The sequence below is a fragment of the Oncorhynchus clarkii genome, chromosome 3 (genome assembly GCF_045791955.1).
Source record: "Oncorhynchus clarkii lewisi isolate Uvic-CL-2024 chromosome 3, UVic_Ocla_1.0, whole genome shotgun sequence".
Taxonomy (NCBI): domain Eukaryota; kingdom Metazoa; phylum Chordata; class Actinopteri; order Salmoniformes; family Salmonidae; genus Oncorhynchus; species Oncorhynchus clarkii.
The window spans coordinates 59704222-59713714 of NC_092149.1; the positions used below are offsets into that span (position 1 = coordinate 59704222).

General features: G+C 41.0%; 1 pseudogene; it reads right to left on the minus strand.

Annotated features, from left to right (window-relative positions):
* Window positions 1–300: 300 nt before the first annotated feature.
* On the minus strand, window positions 301–9029 carry LOC139400145 (putative methyltransferase DDB_G0268948; annotated as a pseudogene).
* Window positions 9030–9493: the final 464 nt, after the last annotated feature.

Sequence of the window (9493 nt, forward strand, 5' to 3'; positions counted from 1 at the left end):
TAGTACAACCAGCTCACCTGCTTTCACACTATGATTTGACAATGTTCAATGTTTTTTTTTAAAGAATGCCAAGAAGAAAAAAAAAAGATTATACTTTCACCATTTTAGTTCACGTAAAAGGGTTGACTTTAAAATGAAGGACAGACGCAAATGAACCACTAATCACATGAAATTATTAATAATCTTCGGAAATAACTTTGTCAAAGCAACAAATGACTATGGCTTTACAATTATGGTGAAAAAAAGAGAGAAATGTTAGGGTTAAATTCCTCCTAGAAGTCAGAGTCAAAATGCAGTGGCCGGTTAAGTGATAGCATATGTCACTGAGGATAACTGTCACGCCCTGACCGTAGAGAGCTTTTCATGTCTCTATTTTGGTTTGGTCAGGGTGTGATTTGGGTGGGCATTCTATGTCCTTTTTCTATGTTTTGTATTTCTTTGTTTTGGCCGGGTATGGTTCTCAATCAGGGACAGCTGTCTAGCGTTGTCTCTGATTGGGAACCATACTTAGGTAGCTTTTTCCCACATGGGTTTTGTGGGTAGTTATTTTCTGTTTAAGTGTTTGCACCTTGTGGGACTGTTTCGGTTTCATTTAGTCTTTTGTATTAGTGGTCAGTTCAATAAACAAACATGAACACTTACCACGCTGCGCTTTGGTCCGACTACTCTTCCTCATCTGACGACGAAAGCCGTTACAATTACTGTATAAGAAGTACATAAAAGGGCTTGTTGAAATGTCAACCATGCATTTTTTTGTTGCAGTAAAGTATTTACTACCAACATTATCACCAAACGTCTTGTCAGAAACCACACAATCAATGATCCTTTCAGACGGAGAGAGTGGACAGATCCTGCGCTTGTGGGTATCGGGATATAATCATGGACTTTCTGCAGAAGGTAAGTCTATGTCCATTTAAAACTTTGCCGATGGGAGATCTTAAGAGTAATTATTCACTTAAAGTCACGTTTCAATAATGCAATTCTTATGTTTTCAACTGGCTTGATAGCATACAGTCGTTAGTGAAAGTCTACACACCCCTTGCACACATTTTGCTGCCTTAAAATTACATCTAAAAATGATAATTGTTTTCTTTTGATCTACACAACCTACTCCACATTTTGAAAGTGAAAGAGAAATTATAGAACATTTTCGAAATGACTGTATTAAGGCTGTATTGATTGCATATGTTTTCAGTCACACCCCAGAGTCAATACTTGGTGGATCGAAGCACCTTTCATACCCATTACAGCTATGAATAATTTTGAATAAGATTCTAACAACCTTATCCTCTAAGGTTTTACCTGGGCATTGCTCCATTCACATATCTTTTGATCCTAACAAGTTCCCCAGTCCCTTCCGTGACAAGCATACCCATAACATAATACTGCCTCCACAGTTTGTCAGGATAAAAAAAAATATGAAGGGAGCAAAACCCAGGTAAAAAGTTAAAGGAAAACCCACCTCAGTCTTATGAAAACCTAACCCTGGGATAGAGGTTTATTTTCAGCGAGACAATTACACTTATTTTTATGCCAAAGACACACAGTGGTTTTCTAACAGGTGTTGAGAGAAATTAGATGTTTTGCAGCTAACTTCCTGCAATTCTACACATGTCTGAATAAATAAGCATTCTTTACATGAAAACAACTGTACTTATAACCCACTGAAAATAAACATATGACACATTAAACTGATTAAGTGGCATTGGTTTGTTACCATAAAAACAAATGTCATTCTAGTTCTGTGTTTTTCACCTCATCACAGATGTCAGTGAGTCTGTCCCCACATGAGCCGTAATGGAGTCTGAAGTTATCAGCAAAGCCAAGCAGAGCCATGCAGCCGCAAGGCTTCAGGACCCGGCCTGCCTCCAAGAGGAACCGCTGTTGGTCAAACCAATGGGCCGCTGAGGCTGCAGTCAGTAGGTCCACAGAAGCATCCGGAAACGGCAGCTCCTCAGCTGTCCCTTTCCTGTATAGTAAGTATTAAGACACAGCACCAGGGGGGGATGAAAATGGCGCCGTAGAGAGAACATAGTGTTTCAGCGAGCTCTCGTGGCATTCGTAAATTTATATTTTTACATTAATCTCCTAGCTTGAAAAAGTGGTAGAATTGGCTAAATAAGTTACCATATAATGAGTCTTGACGACTTTTTTGCAAAAATCTCCGACAACATGCCCAACAGAACTACTAAGAAGTCGACCAAAACCCCCACCCCTGTGGATGTGCATGAGGAGCTAGCTAACGTTAGCGAGGCTAGCACCATTGCGGATACAGGCACAATGGACCTGGTGATTCAAAAGATGACTGATAACATTACTAAAGTGATCGATGCTAAGATAAGAACGGTCTTGGAAGCAATAGCAGGCCATTCAGCTGAACTACAGAGGGTTGTGGAACGTGTTGTTGAGGCGGAAGGAAGAATTGACGCAGTGGAAACTTCAACCACATCTATGGACGCTAAGCTAAAAGCACTTGAGAAACAGGTGCGCGAAATGGCGGAGCACATTGACGACTTGGATAATCGAGGACGCAGATGCAATATTCGTGTTGTGGGACTCCCGGAAAATTCTGAAGGGACACGTTCAGTAAAATTCTTTGAGGAATGGATCCCTGGCTACCTACAAATGGACACTAAGGCTGGCCGTGTGAAGCTGGACAGAGCCCATCGCTCTCAAGCACCGATACCCGGTCCCAATCAGCGCCCACGGCCGGTGGTTATAAAGTTCCACAACTTCACCGACAAGCAGCGGGTCATGGATGCGGCTAGAAACATCGGCTCTGATGGTAGTCAACGTAAAAGTCCTAAGGTTTCATTCTTCAATGATTATTCCACGGCGGTTGTACGAAGACGCAAAGCGTTTGATGAGGCGAAGGGTCGACTCAGGAGAATGAAGATGGACTACGCACTGTTGTACCCGGCCACATTGAAGATTATGGTCAACGGATCACCTAAAAAGCTCTACACACCTGAAGAGGCTGCTGCGTTTATTGACTCTCTCGGGTAAATAACTTTTAAGCTGCACCTCAGCAGCATTGGATAACTTTGTTTATTTTTGGTTGAATCTGATCATGAAACAGTGACGTGAGTCCTCACGTACTTCGGCTCAGTAATATTCGTATCTTTATTATTTTTCTTGCTAAAGTAATAGCCGCTATAGCTCAGGCTGAGATATGTGTGAATCCATATTGGTGCCCAGGTTTGGTTTTAGGTGGAAGAGCCTCAATATTCTCCTATTGATTTTCTTTTCCATACATATAAAGGATGAGGCTATGGAGCGGCGATGCAGACTTAAGAGTCTACATTGGAGAGTTGAAATCCCCTGCATGTTAGCTAGTGGGAAAACCCCCTTTTGGATCTTTACATGTTTAATTTTTGGGTTTATTATAGTTCGAGTTCAGGGTTCATATCGTTTGTTTATGCTCAGTGAGATGGAGGAGAGTTCAACACATGGAAAAAGGTACCACCCCACTTTTACAGTGGGATCCAGTCTGGATATTGAATGGTCAAGATACAATGGCAGGTAACGGACTGCGTGTATGTACATGGAACATTAGAGGGAGCCATAACCCCATTAAGAGGAAGAAGGTACTATCTTTTTTGAAAAAAGAAAATATTGATATTGCCCTGTTGCAAGAAACTCATTTGGATGATAGGGAGCACCTGAAATTACAACAAGGGGGGTTTGGTCAAGTGTTTTTCTCATCATTTACATCCAGAAGTAGAGGGGTAGCAATTCTGGTGAAAAAGAACTTACCACTTAAGGTCTTGAATTGTGTGAAAGATAAATTTGGTCGCTTTGTTATAATTAATGGTACTTTACAAGGGCAGAACATTTCTATAATGAATATTTACTTCCCCCCTGCTCACCCCCCTGATTTCCTCACTAAGGTTTTTCTAGACTTTTCAGAATTAAACTCGGACACTGCAGTGGTTGGAGGAGATTTTAACTGCTTGTTGAACCCCCTTATTGATAGGTTCCCCAGCGGTATAGCTTCACTCTCTCCTCAAGCTAAGTCACTTAAAGCTATTTGTGATGATCTGGGGTATGCGGATGTCTGGAGAGCTTTTCATCCCTCTAACAGAGAGTTCACTTTTTTCTCTGCACCTCATGGATGTCAGACTAGAATAGATTATTTTTTTGTGCCCAGGACATCTCTACAGTCTGTTCTATCCGCTAGGATAGGAAGCATAGTCATATCTGATCATGCTGAGGTGATCCTGGACATAAAACTCAACGGGGCATTCAATCGGTCAAGACATTGGAGGTTGAACACAACCATTCTTAAAGACCATACATTCACATCATATTTCATTACAGAGTTTAAAGCATTTTTCTCTATTAACTCTCAATCAACAGATAACCCCTCGCTCCTTTGGGAGACCTGTAAAGCGTATGCCAGGGGTCTGATTATGTCATACACAGCTACTAAGAGACGGAAAAAGCGTGAAAAGCAAAAAATGTTAGAGGGTGAATTAGGAACTAAAGAGAAGGACTACATTAAAACGCCCACTCCTGCCCTATTAAAGGAAATATCAGTCATTAGATCAACGTTAGACTCTTTCCTAACACAGGACGCTGAAAAGAAAATGAGATTTGTGAGGCAAAAGCTATATGAACATGGCGATAAGCCAGGAAAGTACTTGGCATACCTAGCTAAAAAGAGAGCTGACTCTCAGTCAATTGCTACTATTACTGACTCTGATGGTAATCATTTATATGAAAATAAATTGATAAGTGACTAATTTAAGAAATTTTATACAAATCTTTATGCCTCAGAACTGCCAAATGATGCACCCAAATTAATGGAGAACTTATTTTGTAAGATTGAGCTCCCTACTATCTCCGAAGAGCAGCGGTCCCTCCTTAATGCCCCTATTACCAAGGAAGAGATAATGTTCGCAATTAAGAATCTGCAAAATGGTAAGGCCCCAGGACCAGACGGGTTTTGTAGTGAGTTCTATAAAGAGTTCCATGGCCTGATCCTTGAGCCATTGCGTGATATGTTTAATCACTCATTTTCAAATGACCAACTCCCTCAAACGCTGAGAGAAGCCAACATTTCACTTATTCTCAAAAAGGGAAAATGTCCAGAGTCTTGTTCCTCGTTCAGACCAATTTCCCTTCTGAATGTGGATAGAAAATTGCTTTCTAAAATTCTAGCCACAAGATTAGAGGACTCACTGCCATTAATTGTGAAAGGAGACCAAACTGGCTTCATTAAGGGCCGTAAGTCATGCAACAATGTCAGGCGGCTTCTTAATGTAATTCAAGCTTACCAACAAAGTGCTGTGGATGGTCTGGTGCTCTCCCTAGATGCTGAGAAAGCATTTGATCGTGTGGAGTGGTCTTACCTATTATTTGCTCTAAATAAATTTGGTCTGGGCGACAACTTTATAAAATGGGTGAAAGTTTTATATGATGATCCTCAGGCTGCTGTCCTTACTAATGGGCTAAGGTCAAATAACTTCTCTATACACAGAGGTACCAGACAGGGCTGTCCTTTATCCCCCCTCCTCTTTGCACTCGTTATGGAACCACTGGCTGAGGCCATCAGGGTAACACCTGCTATACAGGGGCTGCTCATTGGTGATGTTCACCATAAAATAAGCTTGTATGCTGATGATGTCCTGATATTCATCTCTAGTCCCGAGACTTCAATTACAGCTCTTATTAATATTATTGAATTATTCAGCGAATTCTCAGGCTACAAGATTAACCTAACTAAGTCAGAGGCTATGCCACTTGGTAGCCTGCACTCTGTACCTAATACTTCTCCCCCCTTCCCTTTTAAATGGTCTCCCTCAGGTTTCATGTATCTGGGTATATTTGTAACTCCTAAATTCCAGCAAATGTACAAAGCCAATTTTGTTCCCTTGTTTGATACAATAAGACAGGATCTGGAGCGCTGGAACTCTCTCCCGATTTCTTGGTTGGGTAGAATATCCCTCTTGAAAATTAACATTTTACCTAGACTACTTTACCCAATCCAAATGATCCCAGTATTACTCTCCAATAAGGTAATAAAGGATGTAAATGGATGGCTAAGTTCCTTTATATGGAGTAAACGCAAACCAAGACTTAAGATGGCAATATTGCAGCTGCCAAGTTCTATGGGCGGCTTGGACCTGCCCAATATCAGGTTCTATCAATGGTGTGCCCACCTTTGTTATATTTCTGACTGGATCACAAATGATGACTCCTCTATTTGGTTAGACATTGAGACTTCTCTTTCAAAATACCCCTTACAGGATCTTTTATTTTTCAGAAGTTTCAAGTCTGTAGAAGATCACTGCAATAATCCCGTTACACTTAACACACTCAAAGTATGGAGGTCAGTTCAACGCTTCCTGGGAAGGTCCAAACTAACCTCTGCTCTTACCCCAATTCTTAACAATCCAGATTTCAGTCCAGGATTGCTGGATGCCGGCTTTAACTCTTGGCTTAATAAGGGCATACGCAGGCTAAATGACTTATTTGTTGATAAGATTTTGTTGTCATTTGAGCAGATGGTCGAGAAATATCGACTCCCAAAGCAGGACTTTCTCCGCTTCCTACAAGTAAGACATTATATCCTGAAGAGCACCACCTTAATTGGTAACCCTGATGTGTCTGTCATTGAAATAATGCTTTTTTTCCCACAAAGGAAAATGTCTGTAAGTCTGTTTTATGATACTTTAAGGTCCCTTTCTGCTGTCAACACACAGAGGGTGAAACAAGTGTGGGAGAAATAATTGTCTGTTACTATTGACGAAGAGATGTGGGAGGACATTTGGAGATATGCAAAAACAATATCTATATGTAATCGTACTAGAGCAATCCAATTAAGAATAATACACAGATTGCATATATCCCCAAATCGCAGACATGCTTTTAGCCCCACCTCCTCTTCCCCTCAGTGTCTTAAATGCAAAACTGATACAGGCACCCTAACACATTGTTTATGGTCATGTACCAAAATACAAAGATACTGGTCTGGTGTTCTGCAAGAAATTGAAAAGATCCTAGGGGTTGATCTAGAATTGGACCCAGTTTCTTTACTGTTAGGTCTCCCTAGTAGGCAGGTTACTTCTGTGGGTAAAAGGAGGCTTTACAACATCCTTACCTTCGCAGCGAGGAAAAACATCCTTTTACAGTGGATTAGTGATAAGGTTCCTTCTATTAAAGATTGGCATAAGATACTATTTGAATGGGTGCCTCTGGAATATCTGACATGTACATTGCATTCTAAAACAGACCAGTTCTACAAAGTATGGGAACCTTATCTAAATTACCTAGAACCTGAGGTATCAGCTATTATGCTGCAAGGATTCTCGTAGAAAGACGGGGATGTGTGTATTTCAGAACTACACTGTACGTTCCATGTGTGGAACCTAACCTCTTGGTTTAAACTGAGCTTTTTTGTTTAATTTCTGTTTGTAAGTTTGTTTAAAATGTATGTATTGAGAGACGCAATGATGGTGATGTGGTGAGAGAAGCTTTCTGTGTGCTTTGTCTCTGTTGTTGTATCTCTTAATATGGGTGAAAATTGTAAAATTCCAATAAAAATACTGTTAAAAAAAAAAAAAAAAGACACAGCACCAAACATTGAGGATTTCTACATAAACTAACATATTAACTAGGGGCCTATTGAAAGTGGGAAGCTACTGCTGACCTTTGTGCTGAGTGTAATTGATCGTCTCTGCAGATTGTCATCACTGTTATCTTTAAACAACATACACGTTGGTTTTACTATCCAGGTGGGAACAACATCTCTTATTCCCGTTCAAAATCCTATTTTCCCGAACGCCTAACCTTAAGCCTAACCCCAAACCCCTAACTTAACCTAAATCTACCCCTAACTCCTAACCCTTAACCAAAACCTAACCCCTAAGCTTAAAATAGGATCGGCAAAATATCCCCACTTTCATTGTTTTACTATCCTTGTGAGGACTTTTGGACCTCAACAGGATAGTAAAGTTAGATCCCACACACACACGTTCAAACACCTGTAGGTGATGTTGTTGAATCCTGCCACTGCCCTGGCCTCCTCCAGTTGGCACTCGCTAATGTCGATGCCTACCACTTCCTGGAAGTGTGGGGCCATCAGGCGTGAGTTCTTCCACAGCCCAGGTCCACAGCTAGGGCATGAGGCTGGACTTTCTGAAGAGAGGGGACCAGTGAGACACTATATAACTAGCCTTCACTAAAGAAGAGTGATAGCTAGTGATAGTGTAAATGTGATGTTCAATACAGATATTATATATATTTTACACTCTGGTCTTTGCTCTATAGGTATGACACATTGCATGCTGAATTTCAAGCATACGATAATAACGTAACATAATGGATGACAGTTTAGTAACCTATTGTCACAATACTTAAAAGCATTTAGAAACAGGAAATGGTTGAGATACGGTTTCTATATCCAATTTAAAATGTCATAATCCTAAAATGTTATGCAATAGAGGGCATTTTTTACTTTAATTTATATCTCAGACACTGTGGCAGCATTACACCAAAGACTTATCTTAGACAACCTAAGATTTGTCTTAGCTGCCAACTGTACAAGTCTAACGTCATGTAAAAGACAGTCTATAACAGTAATACTACTTTTGCTTGGCTCACCTTCCTTTCCAGGTAATGCAGGATGATGTCTCTGATCTCCTCTGGGGGTACAAAGCGGTACCTCTGGTAGATGGAGGCATGGTGTTTCTCCTCAAACAGCCGGTAGGTCATGGTGCTCTGCTGTCGTCTGCGCAGCTAGCCTAGTGCTCCTTCCAGCTTGCAGTGACTCAGCAGACAGAGACAGACCTGCTCCTTCACTATGACCTTTTAATCATTACATGGATAGAGGAGGCTAATGTTAGTAGTCACATAAAGGAGAGGTTAAAAGATCTACTATGACAACTGGGCTGCTAATTTCAAGTAACTTGTCACCTCCACTACAGGAAATGGCAAAACAGCAAGAACCGATGGGAACCAGGCTAGAATTTGCACACGACTTTGTGGTTTCGTTCCTGAGATGTAGTTCAGATGGCACTGTTCCAGAATAGTATCAGTAGTTGTAGCTTTTATGTTTGCTCATTACAGGAAGACGTGCAAAAGTTTGAGCAGACAAGGGTCCCATTGTCCGGTTTGGCCCTTGGCCTATTTTCACTGTATCCACATCAACAAAAGACTTTAACCCTACAGTCCTCTCTCCCATGACATTGTGGTACTGTTACATAAGGCAAGACTGTTCTGAGTGAGACGGTATTGGTAAATCCATGTCAATTTCACCCTGAATAAAATTATTTTGTACCTACAAGTCTAGTAGGCCTACTTATAAAAAACTAATTATTTGACTGTAATGTAAAGGGTTAGAGTCCACGTTAGTGTCAGTCAAAACAAAACATGACCCTCCAGTCCAGTGCACCTTCCTCCTCTCCCCTCTGGGGTTGGCTCTGACCTGTAAGAGATGTTAGGGGCGGAGGCTCTGACCTGTAAGAGATGTTAGGGGCGGAGGCTCTGA